Raw genomic sequence first — 12381 nt, forward strand, 5'->3', positions numbered from 1 at the left:
TACTGTTTTCTATAAAGCCAGCAGGGGTTGGCCATAAACACAGGGACATTCCTGCTTTTCTGGCACATATGATTACTCAGTTTATTTATAAACAAAGAGATTCTGTTGTTCATTCACATTACTGCACAGGGAGGTATAAGCATGGTGGAGAAAAGTAAAATTATTCTTAACTGGGTGGTAGGCATTAGTTATTTTGTTTCTGGGTGGGAAAAAGTGTGACATGGGATCAGTAGCTAAACATTTTGCAGGCCTGGAAAAAAGGCATCCATTAAGGTTACTGCACTCTTCTTTGAATATTTTGCTGTTAGGTTGATTTGCCTCTTTTTTTTTTTTTTTTTTTTTTTTTTTTTTTTGCCTTATAATAGTAAAGTATTTTCTTTACTTTGTGGTAAACCTGAAATTCAATATCTCCTCCCATACCTTTCATCACTATTGGAGTCCCTGCAATGTCTCCAAGTTTTCTAAGGTTCTCTGATTCAAGGCAGTTGTGTATGAGTTTAGCTAATACTCATGTGCATCTTGGTCCTGTTGTAGTCCTGGTCCTGGAAGATAGATACTTTTGATATTTCTAACATTTTTTTTAAACTGATCCACTGATCTAAATGGGGAAAGGCAAACCCAGTGAGATTTTACATAACCTTTAGAACTTCATTTTTAGTTGGGGATTTCATGAAAATTCATTTTTGTGAAACATTTTCCCCATTGTTACTTAGAGGAAAATCAATATAGGAAAACATGTAGTTCTAACTAATAGAAGCCTATACTGTTCACAAAAAGTAATGCTTGCCCTGCTTCTAAGGTGAATGCAATTTAAAATCCCATACAGGAGCTTCAGACTCACATTTAGTCAGAGTCTGTTTGAGTCTCAGCAGTTTTGAGATCTAATCTAAATTTAGAACCCATGATTTTCAAGTTGATTCTAAATTATGGCAAAATTAATTCTCTTAACTTTAAATATGTTAAAATACAGGTTTATCTTTTCCTAAGATAACCTTACAGAGCTGAAAGTAGGAGAAACAGTCGTATAACCCAGTTAGTACATGTCCCTTCACACAACCACAGCAAATAGCCTAGGTCCTAGAAATTGTGTTTATCGCTTGCACGTTTATGAAGCCAGGTGGCTGTCCAATCACCCATTTTTAGACTACTAATTACTCTGTGAATCTTCAAAAGACTATTTTAGTTACAGTTCTGCTTAGCTCTTAAGCTTTAGGCTCCTGATAAGGCAGTTATCGTCACATATTACAAAATCCCTTTTCCGGTTGTTTTACAATGTGGGTCAATATACTAAATGCTTTTGAAAGTCTAAAACACCAACCATAATCTGAATCATCAAGCAACATAATATATTTTATTCATAAAATGTGCTTAGGGAAATGTCCCAGAAATGTTTGGCATGTTTTTAGCTTATTTGTCCTCCAACAACTCACAGATAATACTCAGAGACATAATAATACTTATTTGCATATAATTTGTGGATGATTGATAATAGGAACATTGGTTATACACCCAAAGCATGACATTTGAAATCATGTCTTCATTTAATCCCTAAAGAATAGAATGATTGGCACAGCTTGCCATGCCTATCAATGTGAGGCTGAGTCAGTTATCTGTAAGAATTCATTCCATACCACTTAGAACTTGCAGAGCAGGCTCATCTACCAAATGCATGCAGGGTTTTTTATAGCAGCTGATTATAATAAATGTGTTTACCAGCTCTCCTTGACATCAATAAAATTATTTTGCATTCACAAAGCCTGAACCTCAACAGGTAATTTATCTCTCTTTTTATTTTGACTTATAATATTATGCACACATATCAAATTCCATAGGCACTTGCATAATTTAAAAAGAAATGTTGAATCTCCCTCCTCACCCAAACTATCTTCCTCCTTCCCCTGCCCCTACATTTCCAATTTTGGGGATGCAACAATATTACCAAATACTGTACCAACAATAAGCCATGTGCTAGGAGCAGAAATTTTGAACACACAAAACAATGGTCTAACTCCACTTTCAACTGGAGATTAAAGGAGCTTTATTATTAAATTCAAGGATGCAAAGTCAGACTAAGGCTGATAGTTTTCGGAACTCCCTTCCTAGGTGTAGAAACAGACTTGCCTTCAGATATTTTTTTCTTTATTTCTTTTTCTGCAAGGTAGATTTTCCATAGTCCCCAGGATCATATAATAGCATTCCACCCTTCCTTTCCTAAGGTAATAACCTCCCAGAAGTTTAACAACTAATATGCATTCCATTAATTTATAGTTAACCTAATATTCTGTAGTTGTTTCATTTGCATATACTTACTATTAATCATTTCACTGGGACTTGGGATAATGTAGAAGATACAGCCAACAAATGTTTTAATTCAAAGAGAATTACAGTTACCTGTATATTTAATAATACTATAAGATGGTAGAATATTTTCTTTTGAAATGGTTTTGCAATGGAAAAATGGGTTATCAGGCAAACACTTTTCTGGATGTTTATGTACATGCTCACATGTGAAGAATAATTGCTTTCCCTCAATTTTTTTTCATTGAAAAACCAAATGCACCAAACCCAAACTATCTCATTACAGAAATACCACTATGATATGTCATGAGAAATGTAATTCAGTTTCCTCATGTCCCCATATATCAGCACAGATGAACTATAACTTCCATAACACACCATGGTTAAGGACTCCCATGATGCAACCACTTCTCACCATGAATGGAGATGATGGGGCTTCATGGGAGACATCTACAGAGACCAACCTACAGAAAAGATTGGGAGAATAAGTCATTCAAAAACAACTCCTGTGAAGTGCTATAGTTGGCACTGGTGCAACCACTTCTGGAATACTGTGTCTCCCAGTTCTGGTGCCCACAATGAAAAATAATGTTGATAAATTGGAGAGGGTTCAGAGAAGAGCCATGAGAAAGATTAAAAGATTTAAAGTACCTTTTAGTTTTCAACTCCAGGAGCTCAATCTATTTAGCTTATCAAATGTGACTTGATTACAGGGCTTGATTATAAGCATGTACATGGGAACCAATATTTGATACTGGACTCTTCAGTCTAGCAGAGAAGGGTATGACATGATCCAATGACCAAAATTTGAAGCTAAACAAATTCTAACTGGAAATAATGTTAAAAATAAACAGTGATAGTTCACCCCTGGAACAGTTTATCAAGGTTTGTGGTGGATTCTCCATTAGAGGAAAATGTGTCTCTCACCCCAACTGAACTTGGTACAATAAAAAAACTTACATACCACACCTTGTCTCTCTTACTGTTATTGGGACATTCATAATATAATTGCACAATAGGATTCCACATTAGCATAACACCGCAAACAAAGAGGTTGTCTTTCCTATAAAAATTAGACTCTGCTGGGTTGAGAGTGGATTGAAGATTATTTCTTATTCTTCTCCATTTTATATTAGGGGCCATTATTATGACAGACATAGTGCTGTTGGAAAAACGTTGGTGACTATATTGTGCTAGTCAGACACTCTAGTTTTAATAAGATAGTCTCTTACACAGAGCAAAATTTCAGGTGATGCCCACCCAATACCAACATTCTCAGAGTACTTCACACACATGAAAGAATTCAGCCTCACAACAGCACTCTGTGGTGTTGCCATCGCATTTTTACAGCTGTGGAAATAGATACAAAAAGATTAAGCCTGAGGCTGAGGCTTGTGGCAGAGCTGGGAGTAAAGCCAGATCTGACTCCCATTTCTTTGCTTTAATAACAAGCCATTTCCTTTTTCCTCTAAAATAGGCTTTCAGATGTATCATCATGCATAGCTATTCAAAGAGCATAAGACTTCTCTCTACACTGGAAAAGCCCTAAATGTTTTGCCCTACTTTCCCTCCACTGCTAACATTGATGTTTCTCTGTTTCAGAAGTAAAGTGATTCCAGACTGAAAGATTTTATTTTAATAGTCCAACCTCAAAATGCAATAGTCCCATCAATGCAAGGCAATGCAGAGAAAAAGGAGGATGGGGAAAAAACAGGCTCAGAAAGTGGGCAAAAAGAATAGTTCATGAACTTATATGTCAGCCTTTTCAGACATTTGTGGTCATAGATTTGACATCACAGTATTTCCATACTAATTGTTCAGTCAGCTGTAGCTGACACTGGAGGCAAGCTAGTACTTATGCAAATCTCTCAAATTCCACCTGCCACTTCTAGCTAAAATCCATTCAGACATTATAATACTGTTTAGATCACATAAATCCATTACAATTTCTTTCCCCTTTGCTGCTTTTTTGCTATACTGTATACATTTCACAGGAAATTTACATGCTACAGCTACTCTGAGTATTCATTGTAAGCCATTCTATTTGATTTCATGGGGACAGGCATAAGTCAATATTCCACATTGGGGAAGGGGTCAATTAGAGCTGAATGGACCTTGAAGGGCTTAGCTCACTTAATCCATTAATCTGATCTTGCAGAATTTATTCACAGGGATTGGAAGCAGGCACATTATATTCCAGGTTCAAGTTCTGTTGAAGTATGATCATCAAAGAACTCTCACCCTTTCAGATGTCACATCTGTTGCCCCCAAATTCCCTAAAGCCTGCTCCTTCCCCACTTCCAACATTTCTTTGTGTCTTGGGTGTGACCTGTCTCCATGTACCACTGTGGGTCAGGAAGGATGCTGTTATGTCTCCTGTTTGTGAAGATGAGGATACTGGGAAAATACCTCTGCCCTGTCCCCTTCAATTAATGATCTAAAGGGAGTCAGAAAGTACCTGCCCCTCATATACATCCAGCAGAGTGAAGAGACATTTCATTCCTGCTGCAATTCCTCAAAATCTAAGCAAAGCATACTATCAAAGTAGGCTGCATGTTCAATTGTACCAAGACCTTTTCACACCGCTCTGGCATTGAACTCTGTTACACCCACTTTCAGCTCCCTTTACAATCTAAGTGTTGTGTATGTGGGCCTTATTATACATTAGAATTAAGTCCTTATCGTGGTAACTGTATTAGATTTCTCTAGAGATCAGTATGCGTACGCACTATAATGTAATTTTTCATTGCAAGATCACATGCTACTATTTCCAGGACCCTATACTTCCGTAGACAGGTTGACCATAAAGGGGTTCACATAGGACAACATGTGGCAAGAAGCAGAAATATTGAGATTCTCTGTCATAATCTGGACCAAATTCAGTTCACAGTAAATCCAGAGCAATGACACAACTGTGTTTATAGCCTTGTAACCAAAAGGAAAAATGACTCTTGGCACATCAGTTGGATGATTTGTAGTGAATGAAGCAGTGGATTGTACTCATTGACTAAAGTGAAGAAAATAATTTATTTTAAAAACTAAGGGCTCAGTCAAAGCTTTGGATGAGTCCTAAGTAAAGGATGGTATATTATTGCATAGTCCCAAAAGCAGTTTGGGAGGAAGATTCACAATTCATAGAGCCAGGAAAAAAAAGCTTTTGTGATCATCTAGTTCAGGGGTGGGCAAAAACAGCCAATTGGCTGGACCCAGCCTGCCAAACCCATGGATCTGGCCTACCAAGGTTGCATGGCCCAGCGGGAGCCTCGAGCAGACTCCCTATCTACTGCACCCCAACACACTGATCAAATAAGCCATCTGTGAGTTCCATGTTCTCTGTGCATGCCAGGAGCCCCTGGGTGAGGGGTTTCACATGCTGCCCTTGCCCTCAGCACAATCTCTCAGGGTATGTCTACACTATAGCACTATTTCGAGTTAACTTAATTTGAAATAGTTAATTCAAATTAAGGTAATTCGAAATAACACATCTATACACAAAAACTATTTTGAAATAGCATTTTGCTATTTCGAAATAGTGCATCCACATTGAATGGACCCTGAATCGAAGTTAAGGCTGGCCAGAACCAGTGCTGGCAGGGCATTCGGTTAGGACCTAGTGTCTGGGACTGTTGCCTGAGGCTAACTGAGCTCCCTGCTTAAATGAACCCTACCCGCACCCCGGACAGACAGTTTTCAGGGTTCCCCGCTTACTTGTCTACCTCAATGACGAACACCACAGCACTCAGCCACATGGAGCCAGAGCTGCCCCTGTGCACGCCAATGCATCTCGTGGGGTCGTTGCCATCAGCCCGGCTGCACTTGCTGCAGGCTGCCATCCACGGGGTCCATCGGGGGGCTGTTAGGATCCAGGAGGCCCTGAGGAAGAATATCCACCCTGAGGAGCCCTCAGAGCATTCCCTAGTCCTCCCCACTGGGGGCTTGTGCCCCATTCCTCCCTCACGTCCTTCCACTTACCCCTCGTTAGCCCCCCTTCCTGATGTCAACTAAAATACATGTATGTTCAAAAATACAAACTGGGTTTATTGCACAAAACTGGGAGGGGGGGGATGAACCTCTGGGGAGACTGGGAAAAGGAGGTGGGAGAGGGGAAGAGAGAGGGTGGGAGAGGGGAGGGGGAAACCTGGGAGGAAGGAGCTAGAAGGGGGAAGCAAAGGGAAGAAGGGGGAGGGGAAGCTCAGGGCTCAGGGTTGGGGGTCTTGCCAGACCAACTTGACTTTCATGCCAACCTGCTCCCAGGTTTGCATGTGATTTTTGGTGACCAGGCTGGCAGCTATCCTGCCATAGAAGGCCACAGCCCCTGTCAGGCTCCTGGGAGCTGGCAGACTGCTCCTGGGGAACGGTGGAGGGCTGGCTGCCAGTGGCTTGCTGGCTCATGTTTTGGGACCGCTGGGTCAGGGGCCCCGGTGGCCACTGCTGGCTCTGGGCTGTCAGGCTTGGAGCTGGCACAGGCACTGTGGCCAGGGTCTACCCCTTTAATGGCTCCGGGGCTGGAGGAGAGGAGAGTAAGTTTTCCTGGTTGTGCCCAGAGTGGCCACCAGGGCTCCCTGTGAAGGGCTGGAGGCCCCCTATTTCGAATTAAGTGTCTACACAGCACTTAATTTGAAATAGCTATTTCAAATTTGGTGTTACTCCTCATAGAATGAGGTTTACCAAATTCGAAATAAGGGCTCTACCAGCCATTGTAATATCTCCATCTCCCAGCCTATCAAACCACTGCACTAAGTCCCCCACCACCAGGTTCTCTGTCTGCACAAATAAAGGCAGGATCCCAACAAATATCCATGTATTATGGGGTCCCTCCACTTTCATCCTTTCTACCTAACACAGACTGCTCAGAGACCTTGTAGACACTGCTGTGCAGTTTTACAGTGTTTCACACCACCGCTTTTACATACCAGTGCAGTCATAGTATTTGCAAGGTTATCCAGTTTTTCTCCCCTGCAGAGCAGGGAAAAGTCGGGTTACCAGACAGTAAGTGTGAAAAATCAGGATGGAGTTAGGGGGTAACAGGCTTCTATGTCAGACAAAACCCCAAATATTGGGACTGTCCCTATATAACAGGGACATCTGGTCACTCTAGGAGAGAAGATTTCCCTTTTGTCAAACCTTGCCTGCATTCTCTCTCCCCAACCTTCTCTTGCATCCTATGCCCTTTTATTCAATTTTCTTAATAAATTTATTAGCTCATTACCTTCTCAGCTCAACTGATCTGGTAATCAGGAACTCCTCTCCCTAATTGGGCCCTCCAGGGGTATGGTAGTCTACCTGATTAAACATCAATGAGAGTGCTGGTTCAGACGGTTGATTCCCACACTGCTATCTGTGATCCAGGTACCTGGCCCATGCCCCATGCACCACTATGCTAAATTGACCCCCATTTAACCCTCTATTTGTAAATAAGGAATTTTTCTATGGAAACAAAACACTTATTTTCAAATAATATTTTTAATTATTTTAAAGTGTTGGAAGAGGGAGTAGCTGAGTGTCGTCTCCCTTTCACTTACATTCATGTCTAGAAATCCAACCAAAGACAATGGCACCATTGTGTGAGGCACTGTAACAAAGAAGACAATCACTGCTCCAGAGATCTCACTGCTTGCATGGCAAGCAGAATGCAACAGGTGGACAAAACAGATGGCTCATAGAATGAGGAACAATAAAACATGCTAAATTTAACTAAATAGCTACTTGAAATTAAATGCTGTACAACTTCTTCCTTCCCTCAGAACCATCAAACCCTCACAGTTACTGAGGCATAGCCCTGGGCTTGGCGGATCCCTTTTGCAGGGTCACAGCCTCTCTTTTAGGCTATAACTATATGACAGCTGAAGGGTATGATTGACATACCCATACCCAAACTAGCTCTGCTCAAGCTAGTGGGCTAAACATAGCAGTGTAGCTACAGTATGACAGCAGGCAAGTAGTGGTCCTGAACCGCCCCAAGTACAAATGCACCTGGATATGTAATGTGAGGCAGCTAGTCCAGGCTGCCACCACGGCTGTGCTATTACAGCTACTATTGCTATTCTTAATGTGCAGGTTTGAGCAGAGCTAGGGCAGGTATGTCTAAGCGAGCAGGAAATCACACTTTTAGCTCTAATACAGGTATAGCCCAGCTATACCTTGTGTATGGAGTGATTAACAGTTACTTTGTAGCAATGTCTAATGTTTCTCTTAAACAGAGCATAAGAAATAATTGAGATATCCATTTTCAAATGCTGGCATTTTTATAACAACCAAGTACCTGGAATAAAGCATTTGGATACGTAGTTGATTACCCTTCTCCCAACCCGAACCTTTTAGCAGAGGCATTTCAGTAGGACAACAAAAACAAACTATCCTCTCTTCCCTCCACCCCCATTCCCGCCGAACATAGCACTCACGGGGTGTGTCTAAACTACATGGTTCTGTCGACGGAGACATGTAGATGAGGCAGGACAACAAAGGGAAATGAAGTGGGGATTTAAATAATCGCAGCTTCATTTAAATCAAAATGGCCACCGCGCTGTGCCGATCAGCTGTTTGTCAGCACAGCGTGGCAGTCTAGACAGAGATCTGCCGACCACAGAACCCTTCGTCGGCAGATCCTTTATGCCTCGTGAAACGAGTCTTACAGGATCTGCCAACAAAGGGTTCTGGAGTCAGCAGATCCCTGTCTAGACTGCTGCGCTCTGCCGACAAACAGCTGATCGGCACAGCGCAGCGGACGTTTTGATTTAAATGATGCAGTGATTATTTAAATCGCCGCTTCATTTCCCTTTTTTGAGTAAACTAATCTACATGGCTCCATTGACGGAGCCATGTAGTTTAGATGTACTCACAATGGGAAGAATCTTCTTTGAAAAGATTTGGTAAAAATAGTCCTATAATATGTATCTGAAACATAAGGAAGGAACAAACTTGTTAATAAAATGCCTTCATAACTGCTATTTTGAGCTATTTAAAATTTTAAAGCAATCTCTGCATTTTTTCCTGTTGATTTCAAGCTAAAAATAGTGTCCTAAAAGGAAAAGAAGTCAAATAAAACATTTTAATGAAGAAAACAACATTTAAAATATGCAATAAAGGTAGCTACTAGTAGAAGAAATAAAAGATAAGCAAAATACATCATTCCTCTAGCTCTAGATCAGCAATGAACAAATGCTATCCAGAAAGCTGTTAATTACAACCCAAACCTATTCTTTGTTCGAATCACAACTTTTCATGATCTCATTAAAAGCTTGTGTGATCTGGCAACAATTTTTTCTCTTCTTTTGAGAGATCTTTCTCTCTGCCTTTTTATAACAGTTACTGGGTTCTATTTTGTTTAAAAATAAACAAACAAAAGCAAAGAACACTAATTCGGGGCATATCTACACTAGGAAATGATTTCAAAACAATTTATTTCAGAATAATAACTCCTGAAATAACTATTTTGAAAATAGCGTGTCCACATTACAGAGAAGCCTCATAATTAGTCCAAGGAAGTCTTCTTTAGGGTATGTCTACACTACAGAGAAGATCAAAACTGCCACTGTCAATCTTCCAGGGTTTGAATGAGCAAATCTAGTGAAGACACACAAATTCAAACTGAGGGGGGCACTCTGGTCGATGCTGGTAGTCCTGCTTCCATGAGGGGTAAGGGAAATTGAAGGGAGAGTGTTCTCCCTTTGACTTCCTGCAGTGTGGACAGTGCCAAAAGTCGAGTTAAGCTACTTTGACTTCTGCTATGCAATTAACATAGATGAAGTTGCATACCTTAATTCAACTTTGTCCTGCAGCATAGACATGCCCTTAATATGGATGTGCTATCTCAACTTAGAGCCCCAGAAAGCACTGGGGAGTAATTACTTTGAATGACTCTAGGGAATAGTAAGTTTGAAATAGCAACAGTGGAGCATCCACACTACTGCTATTTTGAAATAACTATTTCAAAATAACAAATGGTCTGGTAGCACTTTACGGACTAACAAAGCATATAGATGGTAGCATGAGCTTTTGTGAGCCTAGCCCACTTCTTCAGATGACCAAAGTTTTGAGTTTAGGATGTGCAGACCCAAAACAAATAGGAGAGAAGTGGGGAAGGGGTGGTGGAAGAGGGAAAAAAAGGAGGGGGGTGGGAGACAGTGAGCTAGAGGGAATTAGTAAGTATCTGAAGATTGGGTAGTTAAAATGAAGCAGATAAGAATCAAAGTCAATTGATAGTATCCTTCCTGACATAGGAGTCTACACAAAGAGCTGTTTGCACCTTCAATGACTATTAAGTTGATAGTGCCCAACCATCCTTCATTACGACTGAGTCCATTAGCATGTGAATTGAATTTGCAGATGAACTCTAATTCCAATGTTTCTCTGTGTATCTGGTTAGTAGAACTGGTTTGTGAAAAGACAGTCACAAAAGCTCATGATACCATCTACATGTTTTGTTAGTCTATAAAGTGCTACCAGACCATTTGTTGTTTTTTTCTGTACAGACTAACTCAGCTTCCCCCTGAAACTATTTCAAAATAAGCATTATTCCTCATGGAAAGCAGGAATTATTATTTCAAAATAACCAGCCTGTTATTTTGAAATAACAGGCTTGGAAATGTGGACATTTTACTTGTTATTTCAAAATAAGGGGAGTTATTTCAAAATAACTCCCTAAAGTAGATCAAGGCTTAGTCACTATGCCACAGACTATTCCAAGAATTGTCAAAGACAATGGCTTACTGCATAACTCTTTTTATGGTTTCAGAAAACTTGGCAAAAATTTTCCCCATATGCTTTTTCTTGCTGTTTATACATTTTGCACCCTTAATAATAATTAATTTTAAGTGTGTGAATCTGCAACAAGTTCATTGTTCCTGTGCAGAACTTTGCTGACTTCAGTTGAGTGCAGGGATATGATGGTACAGAGATCATTTTAGATCTAGGCCTACATAGTTACATCTACACAGCAAAGAAAAATCCATGAGTGGTCCATGCCAGTTGATGTAGGCTACAGGGCTGTTTCGTTGTTGTGTAGATTTCTTGGCCCAGTTTTCATTTGCTGTGTACACAGGGCCGGCCTTAAGCCAATTCGGCCGAATCGGACCCCTCGCGTAAGGGGGTCCCGCGCCCCTGCACCCGGAAATTGGCTCCCTCGGCTTTGCTCGGCTCTCCCCCCTCCCCCGCCCTTACCTGTGCATGCTGCTGGCTGCTCCTGCTGTGCGTGCCGTTCGCAGGTGGGCGGGGAGACACCCGGGCATAATGTGACATCACGCCCGGGATTTTAAAACTGAAAAGTGCCATGCCACCACTGCCGCGGTGCACGTGGTTCACAGACCAGCCCCGCAGAAGGCAGGGGAATGGGAGCGGTGGCGGTGGCAGGGGCAGGGGCAGGGGCTTGGATGGGGTGGGAGAGTAAGGGGCTTGTACGGAGCGGGGGGGGGGGGAGAAGAAAGGGGAAGGCACCAAGAGGCAGGGTGGAGGTGAGACATATGCCAGGGGGCCAAGTTCAGACAATAAGGAAAAGGGCAGGAGGCAAGGTGTCAGTGAGAGGGGGACAGGGTGATGTGGGGAGAAGTGAGAGGAAGGGCATTGGGGGCTAGAGGGAGAGGTGCTGGGAGAAGGCTTGAAAGAAGGGGTGGGCATGAGAAAGGTGAGGATGGAACAAGACGTGTGAGGGCACAGAGGGGCAGGAGAGGAATGGGGCAGAGAGTGGTGAGGGGGTGGGCAGCAGGGAAAAAGAGGGCAAAGGGGGCAGGGACAGTAAGGGAAGGGGGAGGCACCAGGAGGGTGCAGGGCTAAGGAAAGGTGCAGGTGCCAGGGGATTCTGGAGGTGAAGCAGAAGGGCAGACACCTGCAGGGGAGGGACCAGAGGAGAGAGGCAGGGCAGGTGTGTAGAGGGAGGTGTTAGAAGAGGGGATGAGGAGGGGTAGCTCACATGATCAGAGTGGAGCTACTGGAGGAGTGGGCACAGGGGGCAGAGAACGGCTGGTGGCGGGGGGGGGGCAGGTTGCAGAAGGGCTGAGGACAGTGAGAAGGGCAGGAGTCAGGAGGTTAAGGAGTTGGAGGGCAGCAGGAACCAGGGGAGATGATGGAGCAAGAAGAGAAGACATGGCA

The sequence above is a fragment of the Pelodiscus sinensis genome, chromosome 1 (assembly GCF_052426305.1).
Source record: "Pelodiscus sinensis isolate ZL-2025 chromosome 1, ASM5242630v1, whole genome shotgun sequence".
Lineage (NCBI taxonomy): Eukaryota > Metazoa > Chordata > Testudines > Trionychidae > Pelodiscus > Pelodiscus sinensis.